Here is a 10,000-nt window from a genome sequence, read left to right as displayed (position 1 = left end):
TTATGTTTCCTTATTTTTTCAAAGTCACTGTGCATTTGCAATATGTTTCAATGGGCAGGTACCATCACGAATTTGTCATGCTCAAAAAATTTTAGATGTATTTTTTTTTGTTTCTTACTTTTTCAAAGTCACTGTGCATTTGGAATATGTTTTAATGGGCAGGTACCATCACGAATTTGTTTATCGAATTTGTTTATGTTTCCTTACTTTTTCAAAGTCACTGTGCATTTGCAATATGTTTCAATGGGCAGGTACCATCACGAATTTGTCATGCTCAAAAAATTTTAGATGTATTTTTTTTTGTTTCTTACTTTTTCAAAGTCACTGTGCATTTGGAATATGTTTTAATGGGCAGGTACCATCACGAATTTGTTTATCAAATTTGTTTATGTTTCCTTACTTTTTCAAAGTCACTGTGCATTTGCAATATGTTTCAATGGGCAGGTACCATCACGAATTTGTCATGCTCAAAAAATTTTAGATGTATTTTTTTTTGTTTCTTACTTTTTCAAAGTCACTGTGCATTTGGAATATGTTTTAATGGGCAGGTACCATCACGAATTTGTTTATCGAATTTGTTTATGTTTCCTTACTTTTTCAAAGTCACTGTGCATTTGCAATATGTTTCAATGGGCAGGTACCATCACGAATTTGTCATGCTCAAAATTTTTTAGATGTATTTTTTTTTGTTTCCTTACTTTTTCAAAGTCACTGTGCATTTGGAATATGTTTTAATGGGCAGGTACCATCACGAATTTGTTTATCGAATTTGTTTATGTTTCCTTACTTTTTCAAAGTCACTGTGCATTTGCAATATGTTTCAATGGGCAGGTACCATCACGAATTTGTCATGCTCAAAATTTTTTAGATGTATTTTTTTTTGTTTCCTTACTTTTTCAAAGTCACTGTGCATTTGGAATATGTTTTAATGGGCAGGTACCATCACGAATTTGTTTATCGAATTTGTTTATGTTTCCTTACTTTTTCAAAGTCACTGTGCATTTGCAATATGTTTCAATGGGCAGGTACCATCACGAATTTGTTTATCGAATTTGTTTATGTTTCCTTACTTTTTCAAAGTCACTGTGCATTTGCAATATGTTTCAATGGGCAGGTACCATCACGAATTTGTCATGCTCAAAAAATTTTAGATGTATTTTTTTTGTTTCTTACTTTTTCAAAGTCACTGTGCATTTGGAATATGTTTTAATGGGCAGGTACCATCACGAATTTGTTTATCGAATTTGTTTATGTTTCCTTACTTTTTCAAAGTCACTGTGCATTTGCAATATGTTTCAATGGGCAGGTACCATCACGAATTTGTCATGCTCAAAATTTTTTAGATGTATTTTTTTTTGTTTCCTTACTTTTTCAAAGTCACTGTGCATTTGGAATATGTTTTAATGGGCAGGTACCATCACGAATTTGTTTATCGAATTTGTTTATGTTTCCTTACTTTTTCAAAGTCACTGTGCATTTGCAATATGTTTCAATGGGCAGGTACCATCACGAATTTGTCATGCTCAAAATTTTTTAGATGTATTTTTTTTTGTTTCCTTACTTTTTCAAAGTCACTGTGCATTTGGAATATGTTTTAATGGGCAGGTACCATCACGAATTTGTTTATCGAATTTGTTTATGTTTCCTTACTTTTTCAAAGTCACTGTGCATTTGCAATATGTTTCAATGGGCAGGTACCATCACGAATTTGTCATGCTCAAAATTTTTTAGATGTATTTTTTTTTGTTTCCTTACTTTTTCAAAGTCACTGTGCATTTGGAATATGTTTTAATGGGCAGGTACCATCACGAATTTGTTTATCGAATTTGTTTATGTTTCCTTACTTTTTCAAAGTCACTGTGCATTTGCAATATGTTTCAATGGGCAGGTACCATCACGAATTTGTTTATCGAATTTGTTTATGTTTCCTTACTTTTTCAAAGTCACTGTGCATTTGCAATATGTTTCAATGGGCAGGTACCATCACGAATTTGTCATGCTCAAAAAATTTTAGATGTATTTTTTTTTGTTTCTTACTTTTTCAAAGTCACTGTGCATTTGGAATATGTTTTAATGGGCAGGTACCATCACGAATTTGTTTATCGAATTTGTTTATGTTTCCTTACTTTTTCAAAGTCACTGTGCATTTGCAATATGTTTCAATGGGCAGGTACCATCACGAATTTGTCATGCTCAAAATTTTTTAGATGTATTTTTTTTTGTTTCCTTACTTTTTCAAAGTCACTGTGCATTTGGAATATGTTTTAATGGGCAGGTACCATCACGAATTTGTTTATCGAATTTGTTTATGTTTCCTTACTTTTTCAAAGTCACTGTGCATTTGCAATATGTTTCAATGGGCAGGTACCATCACGAATTTGTCATGCTCAAAATTTTTTAGATGTATTTTTTTTTGTTTCTTACTTTTTCAAAGTCACTGTGCATTTGGAATATGTTTTAATGGGCAGGTACCATCACGAATTTGTTTATCGAATTTGTTTATGTTTCCTTACTTTTTCAAAGTCACTGTGCATTTGCAATATGTTTCAATGGGCAGGTACCATCACGAATTTGTCATGCTCAAAAAATTTTAGATGTATTTTTTTTTGTTTCTTACTTTTTCAAAGTCACTGTGCATTTGGAATATGTTTTAATGGGCAGGTACCATCACGAATTTGTTTATCGAATTTGTTTATGTTTCCTTACTTTTTCAAAGTCACTGTGCATTTGCAATATGTTTCAATGGGCAGGTACCATCACGAATTTGTCATGCTCAAAATTTTTTAGATGTATTTTTTTTTGTTTCCTTACTTTTTCAAAGTCACTGTGCATTTGGAATATGTTTTAATGGGCAGGTACCATCACGAATTTGTTTATCGAATTTGTTTATGTTTCCTTACTTTTTCAAAGTCACTGTGCATTTGCAATATGTTTCAATGGGCAGGTACCATCACGAATTTGTTTATCGAATTTGTTTATGTTTCCTTACTTTTTCAAAGTCACTGTGCATTTGCAATATGTTTCAATGGGCAGGTACCATCACGAATTTGTCATGCTCAAAATTTTTTAGATGTATTTTTTTTTGTTTCTTACTTTTTCAAAGTCACTGTGCATTTGGAATATGTTTTAATGGGCAGGTACCATCACGAATTTGTTCATCGAATTTGTTTATGTTTCCTTACTTTTTCAAAGTCACTGTGCATTTGCAATATGTTTCAATGGGCAGGTACCATCACGAATTTGTCATGCTCAAAATTTTTTAGATGTATTTTTTTTTGTTTCCTTACTTTTTCAAAGTCACTGTGCATTTGGAATATGTTTTAATGGGCAGGTACCATCACGAATTTGTTTATCGAATTTGTTTATGTTTCCTTACTTTTTCAAAGTCACTGTGCATTTGCAATATGTTTCAATGGGCAGGTACCATCACGAATTTGTTTATCGAATTTGTTTATGTTTCCTTACTTTTTCAAAGTCACTGTGCATTTGCAATATGTTTCAATGGGCAGGTACCATCACGAATTTGTCATGCTCAAAATTTTTTAGATGTATTTTTTTTTGTTTCTTACTTTTTCAAAGTCACTGTGCATTTGGAATATGTTTTAATGGGCAGGTACCATCACGAATTTGTTTATCGAATTTGTTTATGTTTCCTTACTTTTTCAAAGTCACTGTGCATTTGCAATATGTTTCAATGGGCAGGTACCATCACGAATTTGTCATGCTCAAAAAATTTTAGATGTATTTTTTTTTGTTTCTTACTTTTTCAAAGTCACTGTGCATTTGGAATATGTTTTAATGGGCAGGTACCATCACGAATTTGTTTATCGAATTTGTTTATGTTTCCTTACTTTTTCAAAGTCACTGTGCATTTGCAATATGTTTCAATGGGCAGGTACCATCACGAATTTGTCATGCTCAAAATTTTTTAGATGTATTTTTTTTTGTTTCCTTACTTTTTCAAAGTCACTGTGCATTTGGAATATGTTTTAATGGGCAGGTACCATCACGAATTTGTTTATCGAATTTGTTTATGTTTCCTTACTTTTTCAAAGTCACTGTGCATTTGCAATATGTTTCAATGGGCAGGTACCATCACGAATTTGTTTATCGAATTTGTTTATGTTTCCTTACTTTTTCAAAGTCACTGTGCATTTGCAATATGTTTCAATGGGCAGGTACCATCACGAATTTGTCATGCTCAAAATTTTTTAGATGTATTTTTTTTGTTTCTTACTTTTTCAAAGTCACTGTGCATTTGGAATATGTTTTAATGGGCAGGTACCATCACGAATTTGTTTATCGAATTTGTTTATGTTTCCTTACTTTTTCAAAGTCACTGTGCATTTGCAATATGTTTCAATGGGCAGGTACCATCACGAATTTGTCATGCTCAAAATTTTTTAGATGTATTTTTTTTTGTTTCCTTACTTTTTCAAAGTCACTGTGCATTTGGAATATGTTTTAATGGGCAGGTACCATCACGAATTTGTTTATCGAATTTGTTTATGTTTCCTTACTTTTTCAAAGTCACTGTGCATTTGCAATATGTTTCAATGGGCAGGTACCATCACGAATTTGTTTATCGAATTTGTTTATGTTTCCTTACTTTTTCAAAGTCACTGTGCATTTGCAATATGTTTCAATGGGCAGGTACCATCACGAATTTGTCATGCTCAAAATTTTTTAGATGTATTTTTTTTTGTTTCTTACTTTTTCAAAGTCACTGTGCATTTGGAATATGTTTTAATGGGCAGGTACCATCACGAATTTGTTTATCGAATTTGTTTATGTTTCCTTACTTTTTCAAAGTCACTGTGCATTTGCAATATGTTTCAATGGGCAGGTACCATCACGAATTTGTTTATCGAATTTGTTTATGTTTCCTTACTTTTTCAAAGTCACTGTGCATTTGGAATATGTTTTAATGGGCAGGTACCATCACGAATTTGTCATGCTCAAAAAATTTTAGATGTATTTTTTTTTGTTTCTTACTTTTTCAAAGTCACTGTGCATTTGGAATATGTTTTAATGGGCAGGTACCATCACGAATTTGTCATGCTCAAAAAATTTTAGATGTATTTTTTTTTGTTTCTTACTTTTTCAAAGTCACTGTGCATTTGCAATATGTTTTAATGGGCAGGTACCATCACGAATTTGTCATGCTATAAAAATCCTGCAGGAATGTGAAATTGACTGGCCCGATGAACTCGGGATGGCTTTGCAGTGATTCTGGGTCATCTCAATCGCTCGTTTGGGTTGATTTCAGAATGTCGCTTTTGGTGATGTTTTTTCACTATAGAATCATATTGCAAATGTACAAGAGTCAAGTGGACAAGAGTCCATCAGTCAATTAGATATCATTCTGACCACCAAACTGATACAAACTGACACCAAACCCACTTTTTCCAACTCGTTTAGTAGCCAACTATTACATACTTCAGAGCTGGCCCAAAATTCACAACGCCTTCGGTACAAACCATAAAAAAACCATAAAACACGTAGTTACGTTCTAGCTGCGGGTCCATTTCTTATGTTATGTGTTGGCCTAGCTGAGGCGACCCCGAATCCCAAGTTTCGGCTCGATAGGTCATTTGGTGTCCGAGAAAAACCCTAATTGGTGCTGAAAATCCACTATTTTCCATGACTTGCTACGGGGTCCTTGAATGAGATATCGGACAGAAACGTTGGGGTCTGTCTATATGGGCCGAGACGTTCGCAATGCACCTAGTCTTGCGACTCTGGGACATTTCTAAATGTCGTCATTTTCGTGATGCAAAAATGAATTGAAGTTATTTCAAATGTACGAGGCTGTTTCTCGGTCCGAGAACCTTCTAGAGCCACGTAACTCACCACGCACCATCTACGGGAGGTCTAGAACAGGTTTCTAAAGTTTCGGAACTCTAGGTCCGACGGTTCTTTTTTAGCTCCAACAAAGCTAACTATTGGAGCCACTGTCTGTCTCTACGCACCCCAATACGTCCCTCCATCCAAGTTGTGTTTTAGTGCAATTTTTTTTTCCTTTGATTTTTTTTGGGAAAAATGACTGATTTACAGTTCATGGGGGTTGCCTAATCACACATATGAAGTTTTGGAAAGATCAGACTTTTTTAACCCTTCGAAACAGCCCCTGAGACACCAATTATGGCACTTCCGGTTGGCACAGGAAGTTATAAATCAACACATATCCTCATTGGGGTATGCTGTTACAGAATCCTGAGTTTTAAGTCCTTACGTTAAGAATTGACTGATCTACACAGGGTTGAATGCACTATGTCTATCAAACTGCATGCATTGTATGGGTAAACACTTTTAGGGGCATTTTAACCACTTCCGGTTGGTCCAGGAAGCTTAGAATCAACACAGGTAGACCTCATAGTGGCCTGATGGACTGGTACCGAAGACAGGTTCATACGGCATTCATAACCCACATAGGCCTCAGGTTGAAATTAGGGGTGCAGGCAATGTATTCCTATGGGGAGAGATGACACTGTAATCTGTGAGATCAAAAAACACTGTTTTACTGTGAAGGGTTAATGCCACACGGTCAAGGTTAGGCTTGTTGAGATCGGGAGGACCTTAGGAACATTCAAGTGGTGGAATTTTTCTTCTCACCCTAACGGTTCTCTCACTGTCACTCAAAAGCAAATGACATTGTGGTGCAGGCTTCATTTTGGGCCTTCTATTCTAATGGTTGCTGCGCCTAGACCGAGCGAGCTACGGTCAAGCGGGATAGCTCGTTGAACTCAGAACAGTCTGGAGACTATGGTGATGCCATTTTTTGTGTTGATTTCAGAATGCCATTTTGGTGATGGTCCCTCTCCGTTTAAACATATTGCAAATGTACAAAAGTCAACTAGCAAGTCAGTGTCCATCAGTCAATTAGATGTCATTATGACACCAAATGGATATCAATTGACACCAAACCCACTTTTTACTACTCATTTAGTAGCCAACTATCACATATGTCAGAGCAGTCCCATAATTCACAGCGCCTTCAGTTGAAAACCTAATAAAAAGGTAAAACACATAGTTACGTTCTAGCTGCGGGTCCAGTTCGGACATTATGTGAAGTCCTATGTGAGGCGACCCCGAATCCCGAGTTTCGGCTCGATAGGTCATTTGGTGTCCGAGAAAAACCCTAATTGGTGCTGAAAATCCACTATTTTCCATGACTTGCTACGGGGTCCTTGAATGAGCTATCGGACAGAAACGTTGGGGTCTGTCTATATGGGCCGAGACGTTCGCAATGCACCTAGTCTTGCGACTCTGGGACATTTCTAAATGTCGTCATTTTCGTGATGCAAAAATGAATTGAAGTTATTTCAAATGTACGAGGCTGTTTCTCGGTCCGAGAACCGTCTAGAGCCACGTAACTCGCCACGCACCATGGCCCGGAGGTCTAGAACAGGTTTCTAAAGTTTCGGAACTCTAGGTCCGACCGTTCTTTTTTAGCTCCAACAAAGCTAACTATTGCGGCCACTGTCTGTCTCTACGCACCCCAATACGTCCCTCCATCCAAGTTGTGTTTTAGTGCAATTTTTTTTCCTTTGATTTTTTTGGGGAAAAATGACTGATTTACAGTTCATGGGGGTTGCCTAATCAAATATATGAAGTTTTGGACAGATCTGAATTTTTTAACCCTTCGAAACAGCCCCTGAGACACCAATTATGGCACTTCCGGTTGGCACAGGAAGCTATAAATCACCACATGTCTTGATTGACATGGCCACTTACAGAATCCCGAGTTTTAAGTCTTTACGTTAAGAATTGACTGATCTACACAGGGTTGAATGCACTATGTCTATCAAACTGCATGCAATGTATGGGTAAACACTTTTAGGGTGATTTGAACCACTTCCGGTTGGTCCAGGAAGCTTAGAATCAACACAGGTAGACCTCATAGTGGCCTGATGGACTGGTACCGAAGACAGGTTCATACGGCATTCATAACCCACATAGGCCTCAGGTTGAATTTTGTGGTGCAGGCAATGTATTCCTATGGGGAGAGATGACACTGTAATCTGTGAGATCAAAAAACACTGTTTTACTGTGAAGGGTTAATGCCACACGGTCAAGGTTAGGCTTGTTGAGATCGGGAGGACCTTAGGAACATTCCTATGGTGGAATTTTTCTTCTCACCCTAACGGTTCTCTCACTGTCACTCAAAAGCAAATGACATTGTGGGGCAGGCTTCATTTTGGGCCTAATATTCTAATGGTTGCTGCGCCTAGACCGAGCGAGCTACGGTCAAGCGGGATAGCTCGTTGAACTCAGCACAGTCTGGAGACTATGGTGATGCCATTTTTTGTGTTGATTTCAGAATGCCATTTTGGTGATGGTCCCTCTCTGTTTAAACATATTGCAAATGTACAAAAGTCAACTAGCAAGTCAGTGTCCATCAGTCAATTAGATGTCATTATGACACCAAACCCACTGTTTCCTACTCATTTAGATGCCAACTATCATATATGTCAGAGCAGTCCCATAATTCACAGCGCCTCTAGTTTAAAACATAATAAAAAGGTAAAACACATAGTTACGTTCTAGCTGCGGGTCCAGTTCGGACATTATGCGAAGTCCTATGTGAGGCGACCCCGAATCCCGAGTTTCGGCTCGATAGGTCATTTGGTGTCCGAGAAAAACCCTAATTGGTGCTGAAAATCCACTTATTTCCATGCCTTGCTACGGGGTCCTTGAACGAGCTATCGGACAGAAACTTTGGGGTCCGTCTCTATGGGCCGAGCCGGTTTCAACGCACCTAGCCTTGCGTCTCTGAGACTTTTCTAAACGTCGTCATTTTCGTGATGCAAAAATGAATTGAAGTTATTGCGAATGTACGAGGCTGTTTCTCGGTCCGAGAACCATCTAGAGCCACGTAACTCGCCACGCACCATGGCCCGGAGGTCTAGAACAGGTTTCTAAAGTTTCGGAACTCTAGGTCCGACCGTTCTTTTTTAGCTCCAACAAAGCTAACTATTGCGGCCACTGTCTGTCTCTACGCACCCCAATACGTCCCTCCATCCAAGTTGTGTTTTAGTACAATTTTTTTTTCCTTTGATTTTTTTTGGGAAAAATGACTGATTTACAGTTCATGGGGGTTGCCTAATCACATATATGAAGTTTTGGACAGATCTGAATTTTTTAACCCTTCGAAACAGCCCCTGAGACACCAATTATGGCACTTCCGGTTGGCACAGGAAGCTATAAGTCACCACATATCCTCATTGGGGTATGCTGTTACAGAATCCTGAGTTTTAAGTCCTTACGTTAAGAATTGACTGATCTACACAGGGTTGAATGCACTATGTCTATCAAACTGCATGCAGTGTATGGGTAAACACTTTTAGGGGCATTTGAACCACTTCCGGTTGGTCCAGGAAGCTTAGAATCGACACAGGTAGACCTCATAGTGGCCCGATGGACTGGTACCGACGACAGGTTCATACGGCATTCATAACCCACATAGGCCTCAGGTTGAAATTAGGGGTGCAGGCAATGTATTCCTATGGGGAGAGATGAAACTGTAATCTGTGAGATCAAAAAACCCTGTTTTACTGTGAAGGGTTAATGCCACACGGTCAAGGTTAGGCTTGTTGAGATCGGGAGGACCTTAGGAACATTCATGTGGTGGAATTTTTCTTCTCACCCTAACGGTTCTCTCACTGTCACTCAAAAGCAAATGACATTGTGGGGCAGGCTTCATTTTGGGCCTACTATTCTAATGGTCGGTTATTGTGTTATTTCAGAAAATCATAGAAAATCACAGAAATGTCGCAGAGCTCCGCAGCACACTTTAAAAAGATTCGTATGAACACCCTGCAACTGGATCTGTAACCGTTGAAAAAAAAAAACGCCTATTTGTGACCATCACCAATTTGTCATTGTTCCGTTTCTCTTAAATGACGATAGATAAATGGCTGGTTCTTTTTTTATTGACACCGGAGGCTCCTTGGCTTTGACCTGAAGTGGAAAAATAATTTCTCTACTTCCATTTTAA

Source organism: Oncorhynchus mykiss, unplaced genomic scaffold (genome assembly GCF_013265735.2).
Source record: "Oncorhynchus mykiss isolate Arlee unplaced genomic scaffold, USDA_OmykA_1.1 un_scaffold_60, whole genome shotgun sequence".
Taxonomy (NCBI): Eukaryota; Metazoa; Chordata; class Actinopteri; order Salmoniformes; family Salmonidae; genus Oncorhynchus; species Oncorhynchus mykiss.
This window is presented reverse-complemented; position numbering follows the sequence as displayed.